The sequence below is a fragment of the Staurois parvus genome, unplaced genomic scaffold (genome assembly GCF_062004578.1).
Source record: "Staurois parvus isolate SC_StPar_1 unplaced genomic scaffold, SC_StPar_1.0 ptg000696l, whole genome shotgun sequence".
Taxonomy (NCBI): Eukaryota; Metazoa; Chordata; class Amphibia; order Anura; family Ranidae; genus Staurois; species Staurois parvus.
This window is the reverse complement of record NW_028318492.1, coordinates 3,353,269-3,369,709: the sequence shown is the minus strand read 5'-3', so window position 1 is coordinate 3,369,709 and position 16,441 is coordinate 3,353,269.

Here is a 16,441-nt window from a genome sequence, read left to right as displayed (position 1 = left end):
GGCTTCATTTACTAAAGGCAAATAGGCTGTTCATTTTGTAATGGAATAGTCCCTTAGCTTAGTGAATGTGGTGAAGCTCTGATAACTTCTACCATCCAATCATGTGCAAGTTAAAATACTGTTATTTTCCTTGTACGTGATTGGGTATTTTTTGCAAATTCAATTTTCACGACATTCAATCAGCTAAGGGGCAATTCCCTTGCCAAGTGAACAGCCCAATTGTCTTTAGTAAATCAAGCCCAGTGGTCAGTTTGCCTGCATTATAGGCTGGCTAAAGCCATATGTTCAGGCAACTCATGAGAATGTAGATTACAGTGCAGATTTAGAAGGGTGTAGAAGGATGTAGAGGAAAGCAGTAGTAAAAATTACACTTCCCTTGTGAGCCCACTACGGTTGGCAGCACAGACCCACAGCAAAGTCAGCATGTTTAAACGTGTTATTTTTCTTACAAAGTACAAAACCAGTTTTTAATTACTTCCTTATGGTATGAGGAACTTGGGAAATAGCAGAGAATGTTCCTCATGTTGTATGTTAAGAGCACTTATTGCAGAAAATCTGAATATTTAGAATAAGGTGGTAAATTTGGAAAGAAAGAAAATGCTAAATAAATAAAGAGATGCAGCACTAGACGAGCAAGAGAATTGGGGATGTGCTAGAGAGCGGAGGTTACGTAGATTGGAGTAGTGCCAGTCTGATGATTCCAAGGCCGCAGACGCAGGTGTTACAATAGTCCCGTCAGGATGTGACATGCAGTAACATTGTACATATGTCATGTGCAAAGAATGAACAGATACAATGAATGTGTTGACATCAGGAGTGTTTTCATGTGTGAATATTTAGTATAGCAGAAAACAGAATCAATTATTACCTCAAAGCAATAAGTCTGAAGAGCAGAGTTATTGGAACATTGTCAAAAGTAAATAATATTCCAGAGAGGTAAAGAGACAGAAACTGTAAATGTGAAATATTTAGTTTTATTCATATTAGGTTTAAGTAAACAGTTACCATAGGCAGAATACATTGTAGTCAATAGTGAAGGTGAAATAAGGTGGCTTTTGGCATTTTTTTTACAAGAATGCAATGGGCTATAAATGGCTAATGAGGCTTACAGAACCTCATTTTACAGTAGCTACCCTGGACTTGTTCTTGTGCCACAAAATGCTCTTTCAATAACCTCATTGATTTACAGTCAGGTCCATAAATATTGGGACATCGACACAATTCTAACATTTTTGGCTCTATACTCCACCACAATGGATTTGAAATGAAAAGATGTGCTTTAACTGCAGACTGTCATCTTTAATTTGAGGGTATTTACATCCAAATTAGGTGAACGGTGTAGGAATTACAACAGTTTGCATATGTGCCTCCCATTTGTTAAGGGACCAAAAGTAATGGGACAGAATAATAATCATAAATCAAACTTTCACTTTTTAATACTTGGTTGCAAATCCTTTGCAGTCAATTACAGCCTGAAGTCTGGAACGCATAGACATCACCAGACACTGGGTTTCATCCCTGGTGATGCTCTGCCAGGCCTCTACTGCAACTGTCTTCAGTTCCTGCTTGTTCTTGGGGCATTTTCCCTTCAGTTTTGTCTTCAGCAAGTGAAATGCATGCTCAATCGGATTCAGGTCAGGTGATTGACTTGGCCATTGCATAACATTCCACTTCTTTCCCTTAAAAAACTCTTTGGTTGCATTTGCAGTATGCTTTGGGTCATTGTCCATCTGCACTGTGAAGCGGCGTCCAATGAGTTGTGAAGCATTTGGCTGAATATGAGCAGATAATATTGCCCGAAACACTTCAGAATTCATCCTGCTGCTTTTGTCAGCAGTCACATCATCAATAAATACAAGAGAACCAGTTCCATTGGCAACCATACATGCCCACACTATGACACTACCACCACCATGCTTCACTGATGAGGTGGTATGGTTAGTGTCAGGGAACGAAAAGATCACCGCGGCGCACGAATCTGCACATGCGTAGGATCCCGACAAGACATACAGGCAGGCGGGCACTAGGACCAGGGGCAGACTGACCATTTGGAAACTCGGGCACTGCCCGAGGGCCCAGGGTCAGTAGGGGGCCCCATGAGATGCCCCTGGTACCTTTTTCATATGCTTTTTTGAGTCTGGGCAAGGACACAGGGGCCCCATGATCCCCTATTGCCCGGGGGCCCCATGAGTTGTCAGTCCGCCCCTGACTAGGACCCAGGCATGCCTGTAACCATTGACGGCGCCGGGCAGGCACTAGGACCCAGGCACACCTGTCGGCGCCGGGCGGGCTATTTAAACCAGCTCTTGAAATGCTCACATTGCCATATGGTCTTGTTCCTGTTGTTCTATTCCTGAGATTGCCTTGATGCCGACCTAGCCTGACCCTGATTGCCATTGACCATCTCCTGCCCTGACCCCTGGCTCGTCTTGACTTCTCTTCTGCCTGTTCCTGATGACCTGACCTCCTGCTGCTGAACCTGGCCTGTGACCCGATTACTCTTTGCTTACTGCTCTGTACCGTTTGCCTCCACTGTTACCGACCCGGCCTGCCTGACTTCGCTATCTCTCCACGGTATCATCCATCCTGCACAGATCCACCCACTGCTGCCAGATCTGCTCCGCCTCTTCACAGCAGGCTCTGAACCGCTTCATACCACTGGCATTTACCTCTACCACAGCTGGGTGTACTCAGGGGCCGCGACCTGGTCTCAGCCTGCTCCAAGTCCATCCCCACCATCATGGGCTCTGGTGAATAAGCAGACTGGGGCTTAGACTCCGCGCCCTGGGGAACCCCGGCCTGTGGATCTCTAGAGTCACTGCCAGTCGGTACCTGACACTTAAGATCATGAGCAGTTCCTTTCCTTCTCCATACTCTTCTCTTCCCATCACTCTGGTACAAATTGATCTTGGTCTCATCTGTCCATAGGATGTTGTTCCAGAACTGTGAAGGCTTTTTTAGATGTCGTTTGGCAAACTCTAATCTGGCCTTCCTGTTTTTGAGGCTCACCAATGGTTTACGTCTTGTGGTGAACCCTCTGTATTCACTCTGGTGAAGTCTTCTCTTGATTGTTGACTTTGACACACATACACCTACCTCCTGGAGAGTGTTCTTGATCTGGCCAACTGTTGTGAAGGGTGTTTTCTTCACCAGGGAAAGAATTCTTCGGTCATCCACCACAGTTGTTTTCCATGGTCTTCCGGGTCTTTTGGTGTTGCTGAGCTCACCGGTGCGTTCCTTTTTTTTAAGAATGTTCCAAACAGTTGTTTTGGCCACGCCTAATGTTTTTGCTATCTCTCTGATGGGTTTGTTTTGTTTTTTCAGCCTAATGATGGCTTGCTTCACTGATAGTGACAGCTCTTTGGATCTCATCTTGAGAGTTGACAGCAACAGATTCCAAATGCAAATAGCACACTTGAAATGAACTCTGGACCTTTTATCTGCTCATTGTAATTGGGATAATGAGGGAATAACACACACCTGGCCATGGAACAGCTGAGAAGCCAATTTTCCCATTACTTTTGGTCCCTTAACAAGTGGGAGGCACATATGCAAACTGTTGTAATTCCTACACCGTTCACCTGATTTGGATGTAAATACCCTCAAATTAAAGCTGACAGTCTGAAGTTAAAGCACATCTTGTTCATTTCATTTCAAATCCATTGTGGTAGTGTATAGAGCCAAAAATATTAGAATTGTGTCAATGTCCCAAAATTTATGGACCTGACTGTACATGTTTTCCAGAAAAAGAAATCAAGAAAAAAGTCAAATAAAAAATGTAAAGCAACAGTAGGCTAATAATTAAATACATGAAAAAGAAATACAAAGAACAACAATATAAACTATACTACCCTAGATACACCCCTCAAAAATACACTCTCTGCATCAACCTTTCTCATTTAACATGGGGGAACCTTTAAAATAATTTTCGATCTAAAGTAACCCCTGCTAAAAATTATTATATCTACAGCTCATGGTTCATTAGCACTGTCAGATAGCTGTAGTTATAATAAGTAATACAAGAACAAAGAATGTGGTGAATTGAGAAAGCCCACTTACGATGATGCTCAGGTCTTCTTATAATGGTGGTCAGTAGAGTAGTGCCTCCTGACATTGGTTGTTAGTGGGAGAAGGGTCTTCTCCCAAGTGCAAGTCATTGGAGGAATTACCACTTTACACCGGTATTTACTGGAGGCTAGTGCTAAAACTTTGCAGGTATAATCAGGTGGAAGATAAATTCAACGCTGTTTATTGCTCAGGATACCCATAGAAACCTCTGGAGGAATCCTGGGGTTCTAGAGAACCCTGGATGAAAAAAGCTGCTCTGAATGAAAAATGTTTAGTGCATTTTTGTAGATGAAAAAGTGTAACCGTGGGCCATGCAGTTCCGGGGCGGAGCCTGACGATGGCGGCGGCGGAGAGCTCGAGCTAGGAGCTCTCGCACGAGCCCTCTCTGACTGACCCCTCCTATTTTCGGTCTTAATTCCCCCCAGCGGTATGGAGCCCTAGATGGCAGAGATATACCTCGGCCTGGTGGGCTTTCTTTGATGGGCAGCGGTGCGCGGTTGGAGCCGGAGAGCAGTGGAGAGAGACTGGGACGCTGAGCCTGGTTGCCGGGAGACGAGGAGGCGCAGCCGGGGCACGTGACCAGCCGCGGTGCATCCCTGGGAAGCAGGGACGCCGGCCGGCCGAAGGCGGACAGGGGGAAGGAGAGTCGTGTGAAATTGGAAGCTGGCTGCCTCCCCGATGTGACAGGGAGACTGACTGCTGCCTATACCCCCCTACCTAACTGGCTGTCCGCACCTGGGCCTGGTGGAGCCAGGAAAACCAGGAAACCCATCCTGCCTCCTTGGGATGAACCCTAAGGAGGAAAAGAAGAAGAGAGGAAAAAGGAAAGGAAAAGAAGAGGGAAAGAAAAACAACACAACATCGGAAACCCTGAGAAATCCCCCCCCCCCCAGGACTGAGCAGCAGTGATGGCCCTCCGTACAAGCATGGAGCTACCGTCTTGAGAAGGGAAGGGTGAGTGAGAACTACTGGGGACTTACTGTGTTGCTGTGTTGTGGACCCCAGAGTGACATAGAAGACCAGGTGGTGAAAGGGGAGGGGAGGATTTCCAGGGGTTAGAAGAGAAGAAGAGAGGAGGCCCAGGTGTCCTAGGTGTCCTAGGAAAATAAAACATAAAAAAAAAAATTGCAAGTTTGTCTGGTCCAGAAATTATAAAGGAGAGGTACAATCCCATCTTGAGGATATAGAAAGAAAAAAAAAAAAAAATTTAATAACAGAAATTTCACAGAGGATATGAAGAATAAGGGTCCCAAGGCAGCAGGGCCCAAAGGGTCTCAAACAGGAACAATAAAGAAATTTACATCATATGGAAATATTACGCCAGAAAGGGCCCAGGGCACAAGCACAAAAGGGGAAATGGACATTAGTTCAGGTAATAGTCCGAGATTATCATTGGGCATGAATAGCAGCTGCAGCCAACAAATAGAGGATGGTTCGGGAAAAAGAGAACCAGATGGGGAACTACAAGCACCAAACAAGAAGGAGATGATAGAAATGTTTCAGAACCTGGAAAAAATGATAAAACATGAAATGACAGCTATTCGTAATGACCTAGGGCACCTGCTATCAAGAATAGAAGAAACAGAGGAGAAAGTTAAAATTCAGGCCCAAAACTTTGATAACTTAAGGAAAAAAATAAACCAATTGGAAAACACTCAGAAAAAATTGACCTATAGGATGGAAGCCCAAGAAAATAAAGAAAGAAGGTGTAACCTTAGGGTACGAGGAATTCCAGAGACTGCAAAAGGCGAAACACTATATGAACTAGTGAAAAAAATTTTGAACTCCATAAGAGATAGACCTGAAACAGACGGGATCAAGTTAGACGGAGTGTTTAGAATAGGAAAGCTCAAACAGGCTACTGAGAAGGAAAGATCGAGACATAATTGTACAGTTCCAAAAATTTGGGGTCAAAGATGAGATTTGGAAGAAGACCAGGGGAAGATCATTGGTTAGGTATGGAGATTTGACTATCCAAATTTATGCAGACTTAACAGCAGAGACCCTATGGAGAAGGAGATCCCTGAGACCCCTGTTGGAGCAAATGAGGAAACAGAATGTGCAGTATAGATGGGGTATCTCAGCATCTCTGATTGGCTGGAAAAACGGGGTCACAGCCTACTTGAGATTTCCGGAGGAACTAAGGGACTTTTGCGAGAGACTGGATTTGCAAAGAATGGAGATGGCGGGGTGGGAAGAAGAAGAAGAAGATAAAGGAGATACAGATGTTACTAGGAAAGAGGACTGGCAACGGGTCGGGGGGAGGGGGAGGGAGATTTTGGGGTCGGGGAGGGAAGGGAGGGAGAATTAAGTAGAAATTATGTTTTTTCTTTTGTTTTTTTTTTTGTTTTTGTTTTTTTTGTTTTTTTCTTTTTCTCTCTCCTGCTTCCATCTCTCGCCCCTGGTCTCTCCCCTCCGGATGTTGAGGTCCTTCAGAACACTCTGGTGAAGGGAGGGAAGTTAAGATTCTTCTTGAGCCTGGATGTTAGAGAGAAGAGATCTGGGGGGGTCGGAGGAGAGGAGAGCCGTCCATGGGCGGAGCTTACGCCCTAAGTTTTAAATCAAAGGTGGAAATAGATCCACAAATGATTTGCAGGCAGTTTATATGCCTAAAAACGGGTAGGGGAAAAAGAAGAGAGGGGGGAGGGAGGGGGGGTGGGAGTGGGAGATGGGGGTTGGGGGGGAGGATGAGGGGGGAGGGGAGGTGGGGTTAAAATGTTGCACGATAGAAGGGCCTAATAGAAAGAGGTTTATTAGAAGAGAGATAGACAGATTTAAGAAGGATGGAAGAAATACAGGTTATAACATATAATGTGAACGGGTTGAACTGTCCTGGGAAAAGATTTAAGTTGTTTAAAGAGTTACACCACAGGGCAACGTCAGTGGTATTTTTACAGGAAACACATTTTGAGATTCAAATGTGAAATTAAAATCTAAATATTATCCAACATGGTATTAAGCTGACTCCCCAATTAAAAGAGCAAAAGGGGTGGCAATAGGGTTGGCAAAGAACATGAGATTCGAGCTGGAGGATAGAAGAACTGATCCGGAGGGGAGATTCCTATTTTTGAAAGGTAAACTACAGGGAATCGAGTGTACATTAGCCAATATATATTGCCCCAACAAAAAGCCGGAGATCTATTTGAAGGGTCTGTTGAAAAAACTGATGGACTTTAAAAAAGGGCGTTTGATAGTAGCAGGAGACTTAAATCTCTGCATGGATCCCCAAAAGGATGCAACCTCCCCTGTGCGGAGAGAGGGGGGTGGGTCTCTGAGAGCTTTGAAGAAAGCGATTCACGAGTACCAACTGGTGGACACTTGGAGAATAATGCATATGAGAGACAGAGACTACACCTTCTTCTCTAAGGCACATGAGATATATTCGAGGTTGGATTATATTTTGATAGATCATCAACTCATAGAGCTATTGGTTAAAATAGAAATAGAGATGAGTACATTCTCGGATCATGCCCCTGTCACAATGAAAATGGGATGGGGAAGACGGTGGACGGGAGGCTTAGGATGGAGGTTAAATGAGGCCCTTCTTTTGGATGAGGACATAGCTCAGAAGATTGGGAAGAGATCAAGCTATATTTTAAGGAGAATGAGACAGAGGAAGTATCGACAGCCACAGTATGGGAAAGTCACAAGGCATATATAAGAGGTATCCTGATTGCGATGGGAGCAAGGAAGAAAAGAGAAAGAAGAGAGAGGGTTAGTGGGCTCCTAAAAGAAATCCTGGATCTAGAGCAGATGCAAAAGAAGAAAATAACAAGAGAAATAAGACAGAAGTTAATGGATAAAAAAGATGAATTAGAGAGATTGATGGACAAAGAGAGGAGAAGAGTATATAACAAAGTACTAAATGAAAGATATAGATGGGGCGACAGACCAGGAAAATATTTAATGAGAGCTCTGAATAAAAAGAAAAATAGAAATTATATAGAAAGGATAAAAAATTCTAAAGGAGAGTTGGTTTATTCAACCAAAGGGATTATTAAAGTATTCACGGAATACTATAGAAAACTGTATAATGTTAGCCCCCATGGCTCTTCAAAGGAAAATGTAAAGGATATTAATGAAAAAAGGATGATATATTTAAAAAATGCAGGATTACCAAAGTTAAGTGAAATACAATTGAATGCCTTGGATGCGGAAATTTCCCACGATGAAATAAAAGTAGCATTAAAAAGTACAGGGGGTGGAAAAAGTCCAGGTCCGGATGGGTATACAGTTAAGTACTATAAAAAATATAGTGAAATATTGTTACCTAAGCTGAAGAAGTATATGAATGAACTGGGAGGAGGGATGGAGGGTAGAAGAGAATCTCTTCAGGCCCATGTTGTACTCATTCAAAAGGAGGGAAAAGACCCTTCCCAGTGTTCTAGTTATAGACCAATTTCACTATTGAACACTGATACTAAGTTGTACGCAAAGGTCCTAGCAAATAGGCTGAAAGATCTAATGCCTGAATGGATTCACAGAGATCAGGTGGGCTTTGTCCCAGGGAGAGAGGGTAGAGACAACGGGTTGAGAACTCTGATGCTCATTCAGAAAAGTAGAAAAGGGAAGGCCCCGGCGGTACTACTGTCGATTGATGCCGAGAAGGCGTTCGATAGAGTGGACTGGGCCTTCATGATGGACAACTTAGAAGTGTTGGGGATTGGAGAGAGAATGCGTGAGTGGATAGGTAAACTATATAGAGAGCCCACCGCAATTATCACGGTAAATGGGGAGAGGTCGGAATCCATTGGAATGTCCAATGGAACAAGACAGGGCTGCCCACTGTCCCCCTTGCTGTTTGTTCTGTCATTGGAACCCCTGCTGTCTACGATAAGGAATAGTGGAGCGGTAAAGGGAATCCAGATAGAAAATATAGAACATAAAGTCGCAGCCTTCGCGGACGACCTATTGTTTTATGTAGACAACCTTCGAATAACATTACCTAATATAATGAAGATCTTGAAGGAATACGGTGATTTATCAAATTTAAAAATTAACCCAACAAAAACAGAGATCTTGAACATTAACGTACCAAAGAGTGAAAAGGAAAAGCTACAAAAAGAGTTCCCCTTTACATGAAGAGAAAAAGATTTAAAATACCTAGGAATAAAACTTGCTATCTCAAATAAACAACTGTATAGATTAAACTATATTTCTTTAATAAATGAGACCAAGGAAGAATTAAAAATATTAGAAGGAGGAAACCCATCATGGATAGGACGTATAAACTTAGTTAAAATGGTAATCATACCTAAAATACTGTATAGATTCCAAATGGTCCCAATTAAACTCCCAGAGGCCTTTTTTAAGATAATGAAAAAAATGTTAAGATATATTTGGAGGAATAAAAAACCAAGAATAGCATACGAAATATTGAGTAGAACTAAAGAGAAAGGGGGAATGGGACTACCTGATGTCAAGAGATACTATAAAGCAGTAATTTTAGCAAGAATTTATGATTGGACATTCAACCACAAGGGGAAGAGTTGGGTACAAATTGAAAACGAATTGAGTGGGATTAGTTTGAGTAAGATGATATGGGTCCCAGCACATCTTAGAAGAATTAAAGAAAGCACAAGTATTTACACTTTAAATGTTTTAAGGGCATGGGATAATTTACACAAAAGTAGGAAATGGGAATTCAATTCTATATTAATGCCTCTTGTAAATTCTGATTATTTCCCCCCAGGAAAGGATGAGATATCAGGTAGATGGTTTAAAAGGGAAGATATCCAACTGAGAGATGTACTGGATGAGGGGGAATTGAGACCATTTAAAGAATTAAAAGAGAAGAAGGGAGAAAGTTTTATTGGAATAGACGAGTGGAAATATCATCAGTTAAAATGTTTTATTGAAAAACTACCAAAACCCCTGAGATTAAAAAAGGATTGGAATAGGTTTGAAAGGTTGTTAGAAACACGTAGAGATGGGAAACACGGTATTGCCAAGGTTTATAGAATACTCACAGAATTAGACACAGACACAAAGTTAATTTTTATAACGAAATGGGAAAGAGATATGGAGGTGGTGTTAGATGAGGACCAACAGAATAAGATATATAGATTGATACACGAGAATGTTAGTGTGAGAGACGTGGAGATTAATTATAAATGTTTGACACGATGGCATATTACACCGAGTATTGAGCACAAGATGAGGAGGGAGAACTCTAAAATGTGTTGGAGAGGTTGTGGGGAGGAGGGCACGGTGTTTCACATATGGTGGCAATGTCCGAAAATTCAGGCTTTCTGGAAGACAATAGTTAACTCAATAGAAATAATAACTGGAAATGACATAGGGTTAGACCCAACGATGTGTCTTCTACACAATGCTGGGATCTCAGTAAATAAATATAAAGAATCAGGCATATGGTACTATTTAAACGCTGCAAAGGGGTTGATACCCAAGTTCTGGCAAAAAACAGAGGTGCCGAAGGAGGAGGATTGGATCAACAGAGTAAATCAGATAAGTAGAATGGAAAGATCTTACTATATGCAGGAAGATAGGATGGGAATATACTATACAAGATGGGAAAAATGGGAAAAATCAGGAATGAAAGAGAAGTATAGAAAACTATAAATTAAGAAACTATTGGGCCTCGAGAGAGTATAGAACGTGCTAAGGGGAGGGAGGGGGAAGGGGGGTGGGAAAGGGCTGGGAGGGGAGGGAAAGAAAAGATTTATTAGAAGGGGTAAGGTAGAAATGTATGGAATATTTCTATGTATTGTTATCTCTTCTTATGGAATTTTTTGTAATAATATGAAAAACTAATAAATATTTAAATTAAAAAAAAAAAAAAAAAAAAAAAAAAGAAAAAGTGTAACCGTGGTTCATTCACTGCGGGTCTTTACATCTAGAACCAAACTACCAGCAGAGTATTTTGACAGTTTGCCCCACTATTCTAGGAGTCAGTTCTAGGAGCACCATTGTTCTTGTGAGCTTACAGGAATCAATTGCAGCCTATGGAGCTGCAAGGTGCATGCTCAAGGTTAAAGAGGAGGTCTACTCCCCAGCACTCCCACTTCTATGGACTCAATCTTTGGCAAGGCACCAGTTTTTGCATTGGAAGGTATTTTTGACTTTGGGATGATAGATCATGAGAGAGCATATTTATATTTACTTTTTCACTTACTCTTTAAGCCATGCAAACGTGAAGACATTGGAATGCCTATTTGCTTTGTGCCTTATGCCCAGCTCAGCTAAGAAGTTACTGTCAGTGTCATGTCACTAGTTCTATTGGTGTGCTGTTTGTCTATTAACAGAACGATGTAAAGTTTTGCACAAGAACAGGAAGATGCATATACAGTAAACACAGCAGTACAGTAAGTTAACCTTTTAATTTTTGCAAAACATATGTGTAATATTGACAAAGCAACTGTAGGACCTTGCCTTACACCTGAACTTTGGGTTTGATTGTTATTGCATATTTACAGTGGTCCAGCTTGGATCAGTTACATTATTCTTTTAATTGTATACTTACTCCATATATGTGGGATTGCTGTGGAAGCTTGGCACTACTACATTGAACACCACAGTCTTCTGGTCATGTGCTGCCTGGCTGCACAGATGATCCTCACTCGGCATGGCTACCATTTACAGAAAACCTTGTATTTTTCTTCAATTAATACAAGGCATTTTCTGATTGGACAATGTGGAGAAGTAATAACATCACAAAGCTGACTACTCCAGTAATTCTCTTTTTCCACAGTAGTCTGATAGGTATGAAATATGTATACTTTTATTGATCCAAGTTGGCCCATTGTAACTATGCTTAAAAAACAATACCAGGAATTCAGTTTTGAGGCTATAACCACCCTGAGCTTTGTTTATATTTTAGGTGCTTTCTAGGTTTCTCTTAAGCTTAGAACATTAATTATTTCTGCTTGCTGCTGTTGAGTTGTCTCCAGTGATTAGTGTATGACATAGCAGTGTGTTAGGTTATACATATATCCTGCTCCACCAGTCATATTTTGCCTGGAGGGGATGCTACAATGAGGAGATCACCTCTCCTGGAGCCTGTGCCAAAGTCCATGGAATCCAAGTTAGCCTACGCTAAAAGAACAGAGAGAGGTGGCTACCCATTAGAAGCATTCCTAAAAGAAGCAGAAGGTGGTTACCCAAAAGTAGCATCTTTAAGTTGTCTGCTATGCCGGCGAGTGTCCAGGAGAGCTTTGGGGAAGCTGCTACCAGATAGACATTATAAGGAGGCCTCATTACCCAACACTTTAAGGCATAGTGACTTCTCTAGTATATATGGTAATTGCAAATTTAATTAGCTGCTTTTGCTCATATCGGCTATTTTCATTTGGTACAAAAAGGATTTGGGCCATCAAAATTACTGCTGCTATAGACAAGGATGTCTCTCTTAAACCAGAGCCATGGTATCCTATCTCGCTACCCATAAAGGGCCATAATCAATTTTGTTGCTACTAGAAGGCCTGGGGCATTTTTCTAATTTTGGGTATCCTTTGCTCCTAACCTTCTTCCCACATGTTTATTGATCAAACGTGCAGGCAAGTGCTAGTGCTTGGGAACCTTGCAACGTTACATGAACAGAACATAAAAGTGATTTCCACTTCCAATAGTAAGCAAAGTTGGACTGTGTGTTAAATGAAGACTCGGAATATTAAATACAGCAGCCCACATTTGAGTAAACTTTCCCAAACATAGTGAGGCAATATTCATTATGATTAGATATCAGGATCAACAACAGAAGGTGAGCACTTAGAGAGGGAAGCAGCTAGCACAGAGTTGGTGACAAGCCAAAAAATAAATAAAGTGAATACCTGCAGCGCTTGAATAAAGTGCTTATGAAATATAAATATAAGTATAAATACATTCAAATGTAAATACATTTATTCAGTATAATTCATCAGTGAGATAATCAACCCCAAAATGTTTTGTTAAAGATCTAAAATACCACCACAAAGTGAATAAAACCTTGGTGATTAAAACAAACTGCTCAGTCCAAACAAAATGTCCAAGAATCAGAAAAAAACTATTCATACATAACAATTCCTCTGTGCAGACGGCCAAACAGTGAAATCTCCTGAATCCACCACCACTATGCACTCACCAGAAAACAGTATATAATTGCGCCCAACAAATTTTGCAACCTCCGCAGATCGCTCATCTACCACAGACGGCCAGCAATCCTGTGAAAAGTAGCTCACCACACAGTGACCAGAATTCATTAAAACTTACAGCTACAAATTCTATATTTTTCAGGAGGAGGGAGGGAGAAAAATCACTGCTCATGAAAACAAAATGGCTGAGATCTTAACAAGATGGCTGTCACGTACAACTTCCATGTCCCTATTGCGCACAATCATTACACATAGTGGTGGTGGATTCACTCAAGGAGATTTCACCGTTTTACCATCTGCACAGATGAATTGTTATGTATGAGGAGTTTATATCTGATTCTTGGACCTTTTTTTGGGACTGAGCACTTTGTTTTAATCACCAAGGTTTGATTCAATTTGTGGTGGTATTTTAGATCTTTTAAAAAAAAATTTAGGTTGGTTATCTCACTGATGAATTATACTGAATGAATTTATTTATATATTATATTTATATTATTTATATATATTATATTTCATATGCACATTCAAGCGCTGCACCTATTCACTTTTTTATACGATTAGATATGTTTTATAATTTTATGTTGCAGATTTTATGTTTTATTAATCAGAGTTGCAGAATGCATAGACTAACAAGGACTTTCTTGATTTTTTTATCACATCAACTCACTAATGCATTTTGACAGAACAGTAAGTTTGAGAAACTTCATAACAGCCAGAATAGCACATCAGCCCTAGGAAACGTATTCTAGGGTGACATATACCACATGGCAGAAGCCTCTTCATATATCAGTTTTTTGCAATCTTGGCTACTGAGATTTTGAGTTGCTTACCTCCTTTTAACATGATTTAGGGATTGACAGACCATTTAAATTAAATTCTGATTAAAGTAGAAAAAAAATACTTTAGCTTTTTTTTGTTCTTATTTTGAGAGTTCTGAAATGAAAAATGATTACTTATGTATGTGTCCTGAAATAGACTATGATTATTGTGTGTAACATTCATAAAAGCATAAATCAATTCAGAATAATGTATTTTCATTTAATGACCCTATGCTGCAGGATATATATATACAGTATATACACTGTTCAAAAAAATTAAAGGAACACTTTGAAAACACATCAGATCTCAATGGGGAAAAATAAAATGATACGGACTGGGTAATGTGGTAGGAACGGAAGGTTTCAAGTGTACAGTCCAAACGCACACATACGTACACAACGAAAGGATGCCCCATCATTTGATGAAAATAATCAACCTACAGAGGACTAAATTCAAAGGCACCCCAAAAATCAAAGTTAAAAAATGATTCAGCAGGCTAGTCCATTTTGCAGAAGTTTCATTGCAGCAACTCAAAATGGTACTCAGTAGTTTGTACGGTTCCCAAGTGCTTGTATGCATGCCTGACAACATTAGGGTATGCTCCTAATGAGACGACGGATGATGTCCTGGGGTATTTCCATCCAGCTCTGGACCAGGGCATCACTGAGCTCCTGGACAGTCTGAGGTGCAACCTGGAGGCATCGGATGGACCGAAACATGATATCCCAGAGGTTTTTTATTGGATTTAGGTCAGACCCACTGCACCAGCATAGGTGTCCTTGCCCAAACTCAAAAAAGCCTATGAAAAAGGTACCAGGGGCATCTCATGGGGCCCCCTACTGACCCCGGGCCCTTGGGCAGAGCCCGAGTTTCCAAATGGTCAGTCCCCCCTGGCGCCAAGACTATCAGGGATCATTATGCTATGCAGAGCCATACAAAGCAGTGTGCTGGAGCCGATAGAGGAGAGAACTGTATTGTTTGCATATAGTTCTTTCCCCCAGTTGGTATTACTTTGCAATCACCGGGTGCCGGCGAGTAATCACTGGCCGGGACCCAGTGATTGACAGCCGAGGCTGCGAATGGAGATGCAAAATCATATATATATATATATATATACACACACTGTATTTGATTTTGTGCACCCCTGCCGCCCTGTAGCAGTATTTCTGCTCTATAGGGCGGCGGTAAAGCGGTTAAAGTTCCAAGAGGGTATTTCTTTTTGTATTCATTAAGTTGGAAATAGGGGAAGACCCCAGCTTTACTTAACTTTCCAAATGTACCAAACAACAATCGCAGCCACAGTTTTACTGTGAACACCCATAAAACATAAACTCATAGTCTAAGAGGCCTGTCCTTATCATCAGTGCCAGACAGGCATTAGACTTTACCTTGAGGGCATAGTACCTAAAGCAACAGCAATTGCTGGCAAGGTCAAAACAGCCAATAAAGCTGTGACAAAACATCACAACTGGCAACTCTTGTAACAGCTGAATCTCCTCAGAGCAGTAGGAAGTGCCCCAGCATAGCCTTTTCCTAGAGTTCAGGCTCCACCTGGTCACCTCAGGTCTTTGGATCCAATCCTAAGGGAACCACTCATCTTTCCTTTTAGGTTCACCCCCACAGTGATGCCATGCTTCCAGCAGTCAAGGCCCCCCTTTCTCTAAGGCAGGTTCAAGGGGTCTTTAATAGAATTTTATAACAAACAGTCCAAAAACAACATTTTTTGTGAAAAATGTTACTAGTGTATGGCCAGCTTTCGTGAAAACGTTAACAAACTTACAAGTAGTAAATGAATGAACATCAATTTTCATGTTTAGTACTGCATTTATTCATTTGTTTATGCTGATTTGTTTCATATGTGACTGCAATGATACTTTTGCAGCAGTGAAATCATAATGATTCACCAATGTGACCCATGCCTACAGTATGTGAATAACAAACACTCTCTGCCAGAGAACAGACAGAGCAAAGTATCATTACAACATCATTTGAAAATAGGCCGGGTTCCAAAACTCCAAGTATTTTATTTTAAAGAACCATTCTATTGGAACATTAATTTTTACATTTTCATATTTGATTGTAATGTGATATTAAGAGGAGAAAGTTTAAATGACAAGTGCAGCCCGTCAGCTCAAATACATCTCCTTGACTTCTTCCAAATGCACATGCACACCACAGCTTAGTTAATTCCTATGGTTAAACTGTACGGTGCTGGACCGCTGGAGTCCAATATAATGGTGGTCAAGTACAGTAAACCCATATGGAAGAAAAATATATTTGAAATATATTTTAAAAAAATTCTTCCCAAATATGTTGACATATATTTGAAATGCTACAATTTTGGCCATATTCAATATATTTCAAAATATATTTCAATAAATATATATATATATTGAAATGTGTTCTTTTAAAAATGCATTTCAAATATACTGTATGTCTTTAAAAATACATATCTACATTTGTGG